The following is a 17,656-nucleotide window of genomic DNA, read 5'->3' as shown; positions in this document are numbered from 1 at the left end:
GAGGTAGTTGCCCAGAACCTTCGACCTCGATCTCCTTGGCCTACATCTTCATGGTGACACCGTCCTGAATGCCCAAGGTCTCTATCGACAACAGCCGCAGTGCCATTGGTACCTGATCATGTCAGAAGCATGGACGTCCGCACTTTTGTGGCACTGTGAACGTCCGCCTCAAAACTGGCCTCTATGTGTGCGCGCGCGCTCTGTGGCGGGGGGGGGGGGGCACTGCGAACTGCGAACTTCCGCCTCAAAATGAGGCCCAAAAAACCTCCTTGGTTGCATTGTATTGGTCGTGGGCTAGCCTGGCTTACTAACAAGCCTACATTGGATGAGCACATGTCTAACTTTCACTTAGTCACTATAAAAGGATGACTACAAGCAGTAACATCTCCAAGTTATACTGCTTAACAACAGTAATAACATCCACAATCAAGCCATTTAAGCCGGCCGCACACCTCAGATTTTTCCTCTTGATTTCAATTTACTGTCGAGACTACGGTTTGGTTCAAATCACCTCAATGAATCATGGTCACGACCTAGTTAGATAGTAATCTTGAGTAGTAATACCCAGGTCCTTTGATCAATATCAAACCTTATGAAATAGGGACGAATATGAAATCCACATGTCAACTTCTATCATCGCAAACATACACAAGCATACCACTAGAGTAACCCTCAAAAGACATAACCTTGACATAATGGTTGCCTTGGTTGCTTACTGACAAGGCTACGTTGGAAGAGCACATGTCTAACTTGCACTTAGTCACTATAAAAGGATGAGTACAAGCAGTAACCTCTATAAGTGATGCCGCTCAACAATAGTAATAACATCCTTAATCCAGCCAGTTTGGCTAGCCGCACACCTCATGTTCTTCCTTATGATTTCATTTTACTATCGAGGCTAGGGTTTGGTTCAAATCACCTTCAATAAACCATGGTCTCGACCTAGTTTGATAGCATTCTTGAGTAGTAATACCCAAGTCCTTCAATCAATATCAAACCTTATGAAAGAGGGAAGAATATGAAATCAACATATCAACCTCTAACATCCCAAACATACTACTAGAGTTATTCTCAAAAGACATAGCCTTGACATTATCAATTTCCAAATAATGGTATCAAATATGGCTTTTGAAAATGTGTTCTCACGAGGAGAAACACAATATTTTGACAGGGGGAGGGTGGTATGATGCAATGACATTGCTAATCATTTCTCTAATTCTTAAATTATATGCTTTCCTAATATAGCTAGGAAACTATTCTTGTGAGCTGTTCTCTAAACTAAGGTTTATATCGTTTATCAGGGTAGGTAGTGTAGTGTTAGTCCTTGTCAGCTGTCATCACTTATTTTTGTGAGCTGGGAGTAATATCTAGCTATTAGAGTGTAACACCCCAACCCCGCATTTATTTGAAAATAATTCAGATTCTTGAGTAGAGAAGACAACATTACACCCAAGAAACCAATTCGTTCAGAACTGAATTAAACTGACAAACAACTATACCAGGACATAGATCTTGACGAGAGAATCAAGTTTCTCACCTCATGCACAACCAACCGTCGCTAGAATTTGCAGAAGAACCGCCGAAATTTGCCGAAGAACACCCGGAATACCCGAATCTTTCGAGCTTTGATACTCCTTCCTCACCCATCGATTGAGCAAACCAAGACTGGAGGTTGAACCGCGGTGAGGACTAGCGCGCCGTACGGAGGATTTTCCGTTAGGTCCCTTTGCGGGTCGTTGAGATCACTGAAACAGGTCAAAAGCCTTGAAGCTTCTAGAGCTCTCTCCAGCATTGATCTCAGCCTTTATATAGTTCTCCATTAATTGATTTTCAGCGACTATCATCAAGCGATGGTTAATTTCAACGAGGCAGATTACACCACGAAAATTTTCTTTTTTTCTTAATTAATTTTCCATAATTCTGAAACTTTGGAAAATCATAATAAATATCTCGAGTGTATGAAAAATTTCCTGAAAACTCTTACAACTCATCACATCGTGTGCTCTATTCTCGAGTCCACAATTTGAAGATTTCACCTCTAGAAAAATTTAAAAAAATATTTCCAAACACCGAATAACCACCAAGATCGTAAAATAATTATTGAACAATCTCACCCTTCCTCTATTTGTATGTCAAGAAAACTAACGAAACTTTTACCAATCTCTTCGTACTATTCTTTTTTTTTTTTTCATTTTTTAAAATACATCGGGTATTACCTATAGCAATTGCACTCATGCTATAATTGGGTAACCAATACGGTGATAAGGACAAGAAGATGAACGCACCCACTCTAATTGTTGGCCCCCACCTAGTCGACTAATTGGGTGACTGAAAATTGGTCACCAGATTGCCTGACCTTGGCGGTGGGCTCCACAAATATGTGGGTCTTCTGCTAATTTCTAGTTTTGTTATTACCAACGATCATTTACTTACAACTAATGAATCTTCAATTCAATGATGGTAATTAAATGACAACAGTAACTTTTTTAACTTAAATTTGTAAGGTAAAAATCTTAAATTTGAAGTGTGAATATTGGATTGGCACGCATTGCATTTCCTTAGTGCCTTGTGTAATTGGAGGCGGTCGTCAATTTTGGATAAATAGTGAAATTTTTTTTTTTTGAGGTTTGGACGACAATAGTAACCACACACACCCTCATGCAGTGTATCCCAGCGTAGCTGGATTAATCACTGCACAGCAGACGCACGAACCTTGGGGTTTAATCAACTTAGGTCCCTCAAATCTGCTGGCCACGGAGTGAAGCTGAGATTCAAACGCTAGACCTGTGGGTTCCAGACTAGACCGCTCGACCAACACACCACACTATGTAGTTGGATAAATAGTGAATTGACAGTTACTAATTCACTAGGCAAATTAGCTGTTAACGTCTAAAAGTTCGGCGGTAGCTGAACCTTTGTTAACGCTGATCCGGTGGGCGGATCGATACTCGTGATGCTATCACAGCTTCCGCTACCTGTCAAGTAAATTACAAAGGGGCGTCAGAGAGAGACCGCGCTGGGCGGTCTTCAACTCTCCGATGCCTAAGTTAGTCAATGTATTTACGCTGACAAAGTAACAGTAGGTAAGTATTGAATGCGTCCTTAATGAGGAGAGAGGAGAGAACCTTTTATAGATGAGGAATAGGAGGTTCTTCTCTTTGTTTTCGATGTGGGACTAAGGTGTTTCAGTTCCCAGCTCTGGGAGCTACTTATGCCATTTTGGCAAGGCGCGTGGCGGCGCGTCGGTGGTGATCTGAGGGTGATCCGACGCTGAGGTTGTAGCCCGCCTGGCAGTGTACCTGTATGTCATTCCTTTGGTTGGAATTAGTACCTTTGGCGGTACAATGAGTGTGGCCCATTATAGATAATTATGCTTGCAAATGTACACGTATGTACAAGTCCCCCAAGTCCCCAGTCAAGGAGGGCAATCTTGGTTGGGGAGTTGTTCGGCGGTTTGAAGCGTTTTCTTCTGCTAGACTTGCAAGAGCATAATTAGCGTCAGTGCGTTGTCAACCATGGATTTAGTGAGCAAACGTTTTATAACCTTTCGGGTGGGCCCCTGCTAGGCCCCCCAGGGAGTCCCCCACTCCCCGGCTAAGATAGACCTCCGGATGGTCGGCGAATTGTTTGTTGAGGGGGAGCTGCACGGATCAGAGGGTGTTGGGTAGCGAACCCAATCTTAGTACCCGGGTGACGGGGGTCAACGTGCCTGATCAGGGCCGTCTAGACCTTTTGACAAGTCCCCGTGTCCCGTAGGGACCGTCTGACCGTAACGCCGCGTGGCGGTCGTTGTCAGAGTGAGGCGTGGCCTCGGGATTCGCCGCTGGCGGATATCCCCCGCTGACTGCAGCAGGAAGCAGCGTCCAGTAGACTTGCCTGGCAGTACTTTATTGAGCGATATTGCGCTGAACAAAGCACGCAACGTGCAAGATGAAAAAAGGGGTTCAGCTAGAGGTGTGTAGCGGAAGACGCCCCGCTTGCAGGATGGCAAGGGAGAAGTTCTGCTGCCTGGGTTTCGCTCAGCGGAGACTTCGTCGCTTGGAAGATGTCAAGGGAGAAGTTCCGCTGGCGGGGTTTCGCTCAGCAGAGACTTCGTCGCTTGGGAGGTGACAAGGGAGAAGTTCCGCTGGCGGGGTTTCGCTCAGCAGAGACTTCGTCGCTTGGGAAATGACAAGGGAGAAGTTCCGCTGGCGGGGTTTCGCTCAGCGGAGACTTCGTCTCTTGGAAGATGACAAGGGAGAAGTTCCGCTGGCGGGGTTTCGCTCAGCGGAGACTTCGTTGCTTGGAAGATGTCAAGGGAGAAGTTCCGCTGGCGGGGTTTCGCTCAGCGGAGACTTCGTCGCTTGGGAGGTGACAAGGGAGACGTTCCGCTGGCGGGGTTTCGCTCAGCGGAGACTTCGTCGCTTGGGAAATGATGAGGGAGAAGTTCTGCTGGCGGGGTTTCGCTCAGCGGAGACTTCGTACGGTTGGTGAATTCATCCCAAGTGGTTACTTCCACTAGACGCTTCGTCTGGTGGTGATGAACACGTGTCCAACCCTTAGAGGGTTAGCGTGCGGAGGCTTGTCTCCTAAGCCTGGTAGTCTTCTCGCCATTAATGATAGTAATTATGGATTTCGTAACCGAGGCGACTCCTCGGTTAATTCGGAGAGTAAGTGGAGACTTGCGACACGTGTACGGCTAGTGTGTGATGTCGTTGTGGAGCGGACGGCTTAGAACGCGTTGATGTTGACATAAAAGGGGGGGAACTTTAGCGAGATTTGACACTTTGTGAAAGCTTCAAACCCGAGTCGTCGTCTTCAAGCTCTGTGCGATTTGCAAAGAGAGTTCCGAGGGACGAAATCTGTTGAGTTATCGGATCTTGAGTACGAGGCCTTCACCGGTGAAGACAAGCGCCTTCAATCACACCAAAGATTTCACCTTTGAGGTTGGTGTTCTGAATCCCATCCCTGTTCCATTGAATTTCTGTGTGTTTGCTTCTGTCAGTTTTTTTTTTTTTTTTGGTTTCTTGATTTTGGGGTGTTCTGCTCTTGTTTGGCATGCCCTGAGTGAAAAGTGGGTTTTGGGGATTTACTAGATGGTTGAATCTGGGTTAGGTGTTTGGGGTTGTTTGTTCTTGTTTTGGTGTTTTCTGGGTAAACTGTTGATGATGTTTTTGGCTATAACTGATGTAAGAATAGGCTAGATCTGTGTTTGTGCTAACTGGTGTGGGTTTTAGGGTTTGGGATGGCTAACGTCATAGAGATTTCGAGTAGTGAGGATTCCGGGTCTGACGTGTCGTTCAGCGCGGCGGATAAAATATTTATTGACTCGTTGCGTCCATCTGCCCATGCAGGAACCTCACTGCCAGAACCGCTAGAGGTTGAGCCGCTACAAATAATACCGAAGTAGCCATGGGTCGTGTTTCGCGTCTTGAGAGTTCTAGGGCAGGGGAAGCGGCCGCTGCGAAAAATAGGCGTGACGAGCGGCTAGCTAGTAGCAGTGCCGCCAATGGTTCCGCTGGCGGGGTAGATGTGGCAGGAGAGAATGCCGAGTCAGCATGGGTTCTTTCCGAAGGTACCTTTGTTGACGAGGCAGGAGGGCAGATGAACGATGTCGCCATCAATCGGTTGAAAGGGATGTACCGGTTGCCGGGCGTGGTAAAGCTGCGTCCGCCGACGGTGGACGAGAAGGCATCGATGCTGCCAGAGGGGTCTGCCACCGTGCATGAGGCGATATTCCGCCAAGGAGTGACATTCCCACTGGTGCCCAACCTACAAATTTTGGTGTACGAGTTCGGCCTTGCGTTCGGGAAAATTTGCCCCAACATGTGGCGGTTAATGCTAGCGCTGAACTCGTTATGGCGGCTGTCTGGTTGTGAAGAACCAACCATGGCGGAAGTGCTGCACTTCTACTAACTGGTGTATGTGAAGCGTCAAGGCTGCAGGGGGCAGGTGAATTTGAGTCGGCGTGTGGGAGCGCCGAAGCTGATCGAGAATCTGAGGGACTCCATGTCCTACTGGCGGGGGACCTTCTGTGTGGCCGCGGCAGGGTGGGAATATCAAGTCGGGTCCAACGAGGGGGAGCCAACGTTTAGGATTAAGTCGAAGTTTCAGCCTATTCGAGGTTGTTCGCCGGTCCCCGCCGAACATAACTGGTGATTTCCCTTTGGCCACACCTTTTGTACTCTTCTAACGATTACAATTTGTTTGTGCAGCGGGCTTGCGCTACAACTTGACGAGTGAAGAAGAGTGTCGCGTGGCTCGTATCAGAGGCTGTTGGCGGAATCGCAACCTGCTGGACTTTCGCCTCCTCACCGGTTGGGAGTTGCTGGTCGACCTACGCCTGACACGTGCCGTTGGTAAGAAGTCCCCATCACACTGTTTGCTCAATCATATTGTCCCAGGCTAACCTGTTGTTTTTTTTTTTTTTTAGAAACGCCGCCGGGTAACATGCGAAGCCGCGACGCCTTTGCCAGAGCTATGGACCGTGCGGAGATCGACAATTTCCTAGAGACGATGTATGCAACCGGGCTGGCGGCTCAGCAGACGGTGGTGAATCCGGAAACACTAGAGTTGAGCCAGTCCGAGGTTCCGGTGACACTACCTATGCCGCATCACTCCCACCTTGGTGATGACGGCCTGCCCGTCGCCCAAGCCGGGGGCAGCGTGACAGGCGGGGAGAAGAGGTTTAATACCGCCGCGCCACAGAAAGAGAGGGAGCCCGCCACCCATCGTGGGCCTCAGAGGAAGCGAGTAGGGACCAGCACCGCAGCTGGGATGGAGCAACCGGCAAGGGAGTCGAGGCCTGGTACTGCTGGAAGCACACGGGTGCTTCAGCGAAGGCGTCGTCAACACGACTCCGCCGATGAGGAAGAGGAGGATGATGTGGAGACCATTGGGGCCCGCCAACAGAAGAAGGCGCGACAAGGTCCGCCCAAGGCTCCCGCTGTCGAGGGGGGAGAGGCTCCCGTGAGCGACCTGAATTCATTCGCCACGTACGCAGAGTTCATGATAGACAGTGAGCGGGAATTCCTTTTCCATCTCTGCGAGCGGCTAGGGTTTGGCGGCCTAGCGGGGATTTCGCGCCCAACTGCCATTGACCAGTCGCCCTTCATCTCGGCGTTCGGTCACTTGTCCGTTGGCTTGAACGAAATGTTCCTGGCGGCGGCTAAGCAGCCCCTGGTTGAGCGGGAACTCAGGGAGGAGATCCAGGGTCTTGAGAGAGAGTTGGCAGAGGCGAGGGAGAAGTTGGTGGAGGTGGAACAACGCCTGACAAAGGCGGATACTGATGCTGCAGATGCCCATGGCAAGCTACAAGTGGCCATTCAGCGGGACGTGGAACGAAATGACCATGTCTCCAAGCTGGAGCAAAGCATGTCCCTGCTGGAGGAACGGGTGGCCGCCAAGGATAAAAAGATCGATATCCTGCAGCGGGAGTCTGCCGCCAGGAAAGAGGAGGTGAAGAAACTTGAAGGTGAGATTGCTCGCCTGAGAGCTGAAGGGAACCGCGCCGCAATCGCCCCTGTTGAAGCATTCAAACAGTCGGCGGATTACAGGAATGCGATGAATGAGGCGGCGAAGGCTGGGGCCCTAGCCAATGTAGAGATGCTGAAAAAGAAGGGTGCTATTGACTGGGTGAAGGCGTCCCAGCCCGAGGTGCCGTTGGCTCAGAAAACCCCGCCAGCGAAGAATGTCCCGTCGGCGAAGAGTATGGCCCCTTCCCAAGTTGAAGGTGCTTGCTCGGGGAGTGGAGAGAGTGGCTCTCGACTGGTGGGTGACTCCCAGCGGACTCCTCCTACCCAGTCGGAGGTGTCCCGTGCTGGTTTCCTGGCAGCCCACACTCGAGCAGACGGCACAATAGAGACTCTAAGTCCAACTGCCCGAGGGTCTGACCAGACGAGCCGCGCACATCCGCCGTCGCACGCCAAAAGTGAAGAGGCTGAAGCCAACCCCTGAGACGCTGCACTTCTCTTCTTTTCTTTTTTTTTGTGTAGCCACTGAGGCTTAAAGTTTTTTATGTAAAGAACATTTTTGGGTGGGGAGTCCCAGCCCGTTTATGTATGAAATGAAGGTTCGAATTTTGGTGCTTTATGATATGGCTGTACCGCTTAGAGTTCTAACTTGGAATTTTCTTTTGCAATCAATGAAACATTAAAGGAATTAAAATTGGTCCAAGTGCACTACGTGGCGGACGTGGTCCGCTGACGCTTGCTGGCGTCGCCAGTTGCCCTCAGTGCTAGACTTGGTAATAATGGTTTGAATAATTCCTCGTTTCATTGATAGCCGACTGATCAGCGTTTTTACAAAAGCGGGGATGTACCCGTTGGGTAGCTTCCCTTAGCTAAATATTGAACAAAAACTTAGCTAAGTCAAGATGTTCTTGGGTAGCGGCATGATTATTTGTAGTAATACCGAAGGTGTTCGGTATTCCAAGGGTGGGTCGACGTGACGCCATCCTTGCCCATTAAGTAGAAGGTGCCTGGGCTAACGACTTCCACAATTTTGTATGGACCTTCCCATGTTGGGCGGAGTTTTGTTGGCGGTGGAATGACTTCCTTCATTACCCAGTCCCCCAATTGGAGGTTCCGAGCCTTGACTCTGGCGTTGTAGAAACGCGATACTCGCTGTTTGTTTTGCAAGTTGTGCAAGTGAGCCTTGTGTCTTTTTTGTTCTAGGAGGTCCCTGTCCAGGTTGATGCCGTCGCTGTTGGTCTCTGGGCAGTAACCTTCGACCCTAGTGGTAGGTTGAGTTACTTCAACAGGTAGGACAGCCTCTGTTCCGAACATCATACAAAAGGGTGTTTCGCTGGTGGCGGAGGTTGGAGTTGTCCGGATGGCCCATAGAACTTCTGGAAGCTTCTCCGCCCACAAACCCTTGGCGTCGTCGAGCTTCTTTTTTAGCAATTTCTTGATTATCTTATTTGCTGCTTCAACCTGGCCGTTGGTTTGGGGATGGGCGACAGATGCAAAACTCAACTTGGTGCCCAAGTTGGCGGTAAAGGAGATAAGTTCCTTGTTGTTGAACTGCGTGCCGTTGTCTGTAATGATTGTATGTGGGACACCATAGCAGCAGTAGATGTTCTTCCAGAGGAAGTGAATTACCTTGGTGGTAGTTATTGCCGTCAGTGGCTCTGCCTCTATCCACTTGCTGTTGTAGTCGATGGCAACAATGATGTATTTGAACTGGCCCTTGGCGGTTTGGAACTTTCCCATCAAATCGAGGCCCCACGTGGAGTGAATCCATGGGCCGATGATGACTGACAGTGGTTCTGCCGGTGCATGTGGGAGATCTGCAAACTGTTGGCATTTGTGGCAAGACCTCGAAATCCACCGGGCGTCATCACCAAGTGTGGGCCAGAAGTAGCCCTGTCGCATTGTGCGGTTGGCCAAAGATCTTGCGCCTGAGTGGTTTCCAGATTCTCCGCCGTTGATCTCTTCTAGGACAACCTTTCCCTCCTCCGGGGTGAGACAGCGGAGGTTGGGATGGGTGAATCCCTGGCGGTAAAGCTTGCCATTCTGGATGTTATAGCGGGTTGTTCTACGTTTGAGCTGTCTCGCCTGGATCTTATCCTCCGGCAATGTGCCGCTGCATTTGTATGCAATGATCTCGTCCATCCAGTTGGGACTGACCTCAATGCTGAAGATCTCCGCCAGGGTTTTTGTGATACTTGGTTTGTCAAGGCTTTCCACCCTTGTGTCCGCTGGACTTTGATGTGGTTGGGCGGTTGCCAGTCTCGCTAGTGAATCAGCTTTGGCGTTCCTAACCCTGGGGATTTGTGTGATGGTGTGAAATTTAAACTTTTTAAGCAGCGTTTTGACGTACCCCAAATATGCTGCTAACTGCTTGTCCTTGGCTTGGAAGCTGTCGTTGACCTGGTTAACAACTAATTGAGAGTCGCTGAATATGTTGACGCTGTCAGCACCCGAGTCGATGGCAAGGAGTAGGCCGACAATGAGTGCTTCGTACTCCGCCATATTGTTTGAAGCCTTGAAGTTGAATTTCAACGCGTACTCCGCGTTCAGCCCCCCGGGTCCTGTTAAGATGACTCCGGCGCCGCTGGCCTTGGCGCTAGCGGAGCCGTCCACATGCAGGTTCCAATCCGAGTGCGGAGGAGTTGGTTCTTCAGCGGTTACCATTGCTGTTCCAGGCCCTGTCTCGGTACCGGGGTCTGGTTGACGCTCGGTGAGTTCAGCGATAAAGTCCGCCACTGCTTGTCCCTTCATGGCGGTTCTTGGCTTGTAGTCTATGTCGAACTCGCTGAGCTCAATGGCCCACTTGCTGAGGCGCCCCGAGTGTTCAGGGTTCTGCATCACTTGCCTCAGCGGTTGATTGGTTAACACATGGATTGTGTGAGCCTGGAAGTATTGGCGGAGGCGCCTGGCGGCAACGATGAGTGCGAGGGCTAGTTGATCTAAGTGAGGATACCTTGTTTCTGCTCCGTTCATGCCTCTGCCGGCGTAGAACACCGGGAGCTCGTCTTGGCCCTCCCGCCGGACAATGGCGCAGCTTACTGCCGATACTGAGACCGCTAGGTATATGGACAGTGTCTCTCCTTGCACAGGGACAGAAAGGAGAGGGACTGCCGCTAGGTATTCCTTCAGGCCCTGGAACGCCGCCTGACACTCTGGGTTCCAATTGATGATTTTCTTGTGAGTTGTTTTGAGGAGCTTGAAGAATGGGGCACACCTATCAGTGAGTCTGGAGATGAATCGAGAAAAGGCGGTTAACTTGCCCTGGAGGCACTGGACGTCCACCTTATACTCAGGGTCCGCCAAGTTAAGGATGGCCTGTACCTTGTCCGGGTTAGCCTCGATGCCTCGCTCGCTGACGATGTAACCCAGAAATTTGCTAGCGGTGACCCCAAAGAAACATTTTTCTGGGTTGAGGCGCATACCATAGGCCAGGAGAATGGTTACTATGATCTTAAGGTTTGCCACATGGCCGCTGGCTTTTATGCTCTTAACTAGCATGTCGTCCACGTAGACCTCGATGATTTTTCCCAGATGCTCAGCGAACATGGCGTTCATCAACCGCTGATAAGTTGCGCCGGCGTTCTTCAGACCGAAAGGCATGACATTGTAGCAGTAGAGGCCTTTGTCGGTGGTGAAGGTGGTGCATTCCTGGTCGCCGGGGTGCATCTTGATTTGATTGTATCCGGAGAACGCGTCCATCATGCTGAGGAGCTCATGTCCGGCGGTTGCATCGACTAGCTGATCGATACGGGGTAGCGGGAAACTATCCTTTGGGCATGCCTTGTTGAGGTTTTTGAAGTCGACACACATCCGCCACTTGCCGCTGGGCTTCTTGACCATTACCAAATTGGAGATCCACTGGGTATAGATGACCTGGCGGATGAATCCAATGCCCTGGAGCTTGGCAACCTCCTCTCCTATTGCCTGGTACTTTTCCTCATCAAAGGCCCTCCGCTTTTGCTTGATGGGATAAAAGGAGGGTTTGATGGTCAGCTTATGAGTGATAATTTCAGGAGAGATACCTGGCATGTCCGCGTAGGACCATGCAAAGACGGCGGCGTTATCACGCAGGAATTGAGTGAGTTCTGCCGCCTCCTCTGGATCTAGTTGGGCGCCTATGCGGATTGTCAGCTCAGGGTGCTCGTCGGAGATGCAGACAACTTTCAACGACGTGTCCTGGTTGACCGGCTCTTTCTTTACATATTTTTTCTCTTCATCTCTAGGGTCCTCGAAAATATTTGGGGGCGGTGCCTGGTTGCCCACTGTCAGGATCTCATGGCGGCGCGCCGAGCGCGCTATAGTCGTTGAATAGCATTCCCGAGCCAACTGTTGACTTCCTCTCACATAGCCCGTTGATGCGCTCAAAGCAAGCGCATAATTTAACCCTGAAATTATCGTTAGTAGTATAAGCAAATAGGGATCGTTCTATTCCGGAGATTGAGGGTACACCTGTCATTGTAGGACAAACAAACAATTAAAATTAAACAAAGTATAATATTCACAAAGGTATTTACATGTATAAACATTATTTACGAAAATAAGGGGGGGGGGGGTTTAAGATTTATAGAATTGAAAATTAAAATAAATAAAATAAAGAAAATATAAAAACACATGTACAAGAATGAAACATAAGAAACAAAGATCAAAACCAATTCCATATGAATGAAATCCAATTACAATTCCTATAGTTGATTATGTCATGAGAAATAAGTTGACCATGTGAAACGTTAATAAGCATACGATTTCCCATATTTTACTTTCCTTGAATAATTGATCTAAGTGAAAGCACCTAAATCAATCCTATTGAACATGCAATCATAGTCTAGAAAGCTAGCTAATCAAGAACACATTCAATGCATGAAGAACAAAGAAAGGATGTCAACCAAAGTGCACAACCTAGTATGAAAAAGTTCATCTATTTGCAATCCTCCTTAATTGATTTCGACTTTTGTCCAAAGCCTTTACTACTTATGAAATAGGTTCACAAAACTATTAGGTGAATTGTTTACCTCATTGTAGCACCAATTACATGCATATATCCCAAGTTGGCCACCAAAGAACACATACATATAAAAGTTTTCTATAAACCAAAATCAATTAAGCAATCTCACATAAGCAACATAGAAATCAACACAAAGAAATTACAACTTTATTTTAAAACATATAAACGGGCTTTAAACTTTGCCCTTAACAGTATTTGTTAACTATAATTCATAGTCTTACAAAATCAAACAAAGAAAACAAGAAAAATGATATAATACACCTGAAAGATGAATCATAAAGCCTTGAGACGAAGAACTTGAAGATCCTTGAAAGCAAGCAATCTTCTAGGGACGACACAAGGGTGGATGGCGGTTAGGAAATTGATGTATTGCATGGCTTCTCTTTCTCTTGGCTTGAAAATGAAGAACAAGAAAACTAGAGAATGAAAAAGAAATATGGAGAGGAAATGGAGAGATAAAGAAGATGAAATGGATGAAGGAATTTTTGTGTCTTTGTTTTTGCCTCTATTTATAGGCTTCCAAGCAACACTATTTGGCCTTTAAACAAATCATAATGGGTTAGGTTTGAGCACTTAAACACTTAGTGGATTTGTTAGGTGAGAGCACTTAAACACTTGGTGGATTTGTTAGGTGAGAGCACTTTCTGCTCCTTTATTCCTTTAATTTTTATCTCCACTAAGAACTCAGATTTAGCCTTCGACTTCTTCATATGAAATTATCCACCATGAGTGTAGATTACTGTGGTAAAATTTCAGAATTTATTGCCATATGGTTGGGCCGGAAATGCTGCTGGACCTCGTACAGGTCCAGTTTTCCAGTTTTGCTTCTGCAGAAAATTGGACTGATTGTTTGAAGGCCTTCCACTTCTATCTGGATCTTTCACTCTTCATATGAAATGTTCCTTTGGGAGTCTAGAATGGATCTGGAAGGTTTCAGCTCATTTGAAGTTCATTTGGTCAGGCGGCCGCTCCTTCTTCTTTGCTTGGCTTGGTTTCTCCTAGCCGGAGTAGGAATATGTGTAAAATTGATCTTTTAGTACATTTCACCTTCATCTACTCCAATGTACCTTCATCTTTGCTCCCCTTGGTGTTCGCAAGCTCCTCTTTCCATTTATGAGTTCATTTCCACTTTTTAGCTCGGAGGTCCTGAAAATAGAAACTAATAAGAAAAATAGAAACTTTCCTAAAATGAAAAATGGCAACTTTCCTAAACTGAAAATGGAAACTTTCTAAAAATGAAAAATAGAAACTACAAATTAGAAACTTTCTACAAATAGGAACTTTCCCAATCGAAGAATGTAAACTTTCCAAAACAGGGATTTTCTAAGGAAATGGCGCAGAAAATGTAGGGAAAAGCAGTTAAAACGTCACATTAAAATGCTCCTATCACCCGTGCCGTTGGGTGTGGGGAATTTCATGAGAAGCATGTATCCGGCAATGATGCACTTGAGTTTGTTAAACGCTGGTCGTCCAATGATGGCGTTGTACGAACTGAAACAATCGACAATAATGAATTCCGTATGCACCTCCGCCATGCATGGGCTAGTGCCAATAACCAGTCGCATGTAATCCGACCCCAGCGGTTGTGTGACGTCGCCGGAAAAGCTGAGCAGTGGCTCGTGATCCTGGAGTAGTTTCTTGTTCCGCTTAAGATGGTCGTAGCAACTGCTGAAGATGATGTTGACAGCGGTCCCGCTATCCACCAAGATTCTCCCCACAGAAAATTTGCCCAGAATGGCGTCGACCAAGAATGGGTCGTCATGGGGTAAATGCACCCCGCGCTCCTCCTCCTCTGAGAAAGTAATAGGTTCCCAACCTGATCTTGGGAGTTTGGCGGATCTTTCGTAGCGGATGTTGCAGACTTCCTTTGGGTGATTAGCGCGTGCATAGCGCTTCCTTGCCCTGTGGGACATGCTAGTAATTGGGGCACCGCCGTCGATGGTGTTGATACAGCCCAAAGTCTCAATATTAGCGATCACAGGTGGCGGTTGGCGCACCTTGAACTGCTCCAATTTGCCGTCACGATACAAGGTCTCAATGGCCGTTTTGAGAGCATTGTAGCTGTTGGTATTGTGGCCGCTGTCCTCATGGTATTTGCACCACTTGCCGGTGTTCCTGGGTTTACCCGTTTTTGGGTACTTTGGAGGGGGTGGCGGTGGGATCTGATCCTTACACTGATTGTAGATGTCCTCATACGAGGCCGTGAGGACTGTGAACACTGCATACCGCTGCGAGGACTCCGCCTGCTTGTTGCGGTTATCCCCATGGGTTAGGCGGTTGCTCTTGTTGTAATGTTGGTCCCTCTGCTGCTTGTTCTGGTGGTGGCCCTGCGGACACTCCCTCTTCTTGTCAGCTAGAGGTGCTGAAGGGGTCTTGTTAGCGGTTTCCTGATGACTGGAGGATGGCTGTGTTGACTTAATTGGAGTTGCTGGAGACGGTGGGGTTTCTCCATATGTAAGGAATTCCGCCTGGGCATGGATAATCGCCTCACTCATGACGTGGTCATATACCGCATTAGGATGATTGTAGTTGAGGTGATAGAGGAATGGCCCTTTGAGGAGTCCCTGCTTGAAGGCCGCCAATGCCATTGTTTTGTCTAGGTCACGGCACTGAAACGCTACCGCCCGCCACCTTGTGACGAAGGCCTTCAGTGATTCGTCCGCCCCTTGCTTGACGCCGAACAGCTGACTTGTGTAGTGATGTCCGGCGGATAATAGGATGAACCGAGAGAGGAAGGCATGTGATAGTGCGTGGAATGAGTCAATGGACCCTGGCGGACACTCAAAAAACCAGCTCATCGCCTCACCGTCCAATGTTTCGCTGAACAAGTGGCACAGGGTGGCGTCGTCAAATCCCTTGTTGTTGGTGACTTTTTTGAAGGTGTCCATGTGGACGAAGGGATCAGACATTCCGCCGTAATGCGACATCTTCGGGGTTTTGCATACGCTGGTCTGATAGCTTGCAGAATCACAGCGGTGAAGGGCCCAGGTCTGGAAGCGAAAAGCGGATTCTGAGTTGGCGCTGGGGCGCCCGACTCCGCCCAGATCAACCTCTGCTCCAGTTGTTGTATCCTTTCCAATATCTGGGTGGTTGCATCGCTGGCGAAATCAGCCCGAACACTCCGCTGGACCTCCTTGCGCCTCGGCGTAGGCGGACTGCTTTCAGTCCTCGCCCTAGCTTCCGAGCGGTTGGTGTGCGGCAGTGATTCCGCCTCCTGCTCTAGCATTAGTTGGGGGATGGGCGATGGTCCCATCCCCAATAACTTAGGTGGTTCCAGTGGTACCTGCATCTGTATGACTGGCTCTGGTAGCAACGTGCCAGCGCCGGGTCGACTACGCCTGGTGCTACGTGACTGTTCGCTTTGCGCTGGATTGACGGTGGCTCCCAGCGTCCTCTTCAGTTCATCAAGACGTGACATCAGCGTAGCCAACTGTCTTTAGGCCTCAGCCTTCTCCTTACGCTCCTCCTCGCGTTCTCTTTTTGCCTTATGAAGATCCGCCAGTGCCAGCTCGTACATAGTGATGAGATCTTGGCCCGGCGGGCATCTGCTGCTCGGATTTGCCTCGACGCCGGGGTTGTGAATAGTGCGCGGTTAACGCCTACCGCTGGGTCGGAGGGTTGGGGGATGGCGGAATGGTCTGCCTGCTCTTCAGCGTTTCCCCCGCTACCGTTAGTCATGGTGATTGTGGTGGGATGACCTTTTGTTCAAGGGTTCCCACAGACGGCGCCAATGTTAACGTCTAAAAGTTCGGCGGTAGCTGAACCTTTGTTAACGCTGATCCGGTGGGCGGATCGATACTCGTGATACTATCACAGCTTCTGCTACCTGTCAAGTAAAATACAAAGGGGCGTCAGAGGGAGACCGCGCTGGGCGGTCTTCAACTCTCCGATGCCTAAGTTAGTCAATGTATTTACGCTGACAAAGTAACAGTAGGTAAATATTGAATGCGTCCTTAATGAAGAGAGAGGAGAGAACCTTTTATAGGTGAGGAATAGGAGGTTCTTCTCTTTGTTTTCGATGTGGGACTGAGGTGTTTCAGTTCCCAGCTCTGGGAGCTACTGATGCCATTTTGGCACGGCGCATGGCGGCGCGTCGGTGGTGATCTGAGGGTGATCCGACGCTGAGGTTGTAGCCCGCCTGGCGGTGTACCTGTATGTCATTCATTTGGTTGGAATTAGTACCTTTGGCGGTACAATGAGCGTGGCCCATTATAGCTAATTATGCTTGCAAATGTACATGTATGTACATCAGCAATGCCTTTGATACATGAGTATAAGCGTATACAAGAATATTGACCGGAAGCATTGGATCCATTCTTGCTTTCAAAGGGTATACGTATCAAATTTAGTGAATTTGGCACAATAAAGCTGACCAATATTTTCACTTGTATCATATTCCCAAAGAAAAAGAAAGATTTCCATTGCTTCCATGCATTTAACTGGGAGGCAGCGAATGCTTGGTATATTTTCTTCTTCTTCTTTTTTTGGTCAGAAATGCTTGGTATATATTCAGACATGAGTTTACTAATACTTGACTGGGGTTTGCTAATCTCTTATTGAGAGAATTTGGATCCTTTACTCCTTTACCGATGTTACTACTCTAGTCAAGATGAATAAACAAAGGACTGGAGGAATACAAAGCTCACTTTAGTAAATTATCCACAAGACTTGCTTGATTGCTTCTGCCATTTTTTGTTGGGGGATTGAAGGAAGACACATCAGGATGGATGTGAAGGCTGAAAAACCAAGGACTCCACGAAGTTTGTGAGCTTGAAATGATCCATTGAGAGAGGTATGTCACGTGCAACCAGAAGCAGGAACACAAAAGTTTAACCACAACATATGCAGCTAGAACTTCTACAGCTCTTCCTTGTGCGGTGCAGCATATAATTAGGCCCCCACAACGGATGACCAACACAAACTACAGGAAATTGCAGACTTTCTCAAACTGAATATTAAGAAAGGAGGGGCATAAATCAATGTTTCATTTGTCATGCACAATTTAGACCTAGACGGCAAGACAAAGCTTCACTGATTGAGGGCCATAAGCCCATAAAGCAGTGCCTCATGTTGAACACTAATCACCCTTAATGTGATTGATGAAGCTTACAGACCTGAAAGTATGTAGTTCAGGGAAATCTCAATAAGAGAAGGGTGCACATGCTGATGGACTCTGGAGCTTCCCATAACTACATACATCTTT

This window comes from Rosa chinensis, chromosome 3 (assembly GCF_002994745.2).
Source record: "Rosa chinensis cultivar Old Blush chromosome 3, RchiOBHm-V2, whole genome shotgun sequence".
Lineage (NCBI taxonomy): Eukaryota > Viridiplantae > Streptophyta > Magnoliopsida > Rosales > Rosaceae > Rosa > Rosa chinensis.
The sequence above is the reverse complement of the archived record's forward strand: the minus strand, read 5'-3'. Positions refer to the sequence as shown.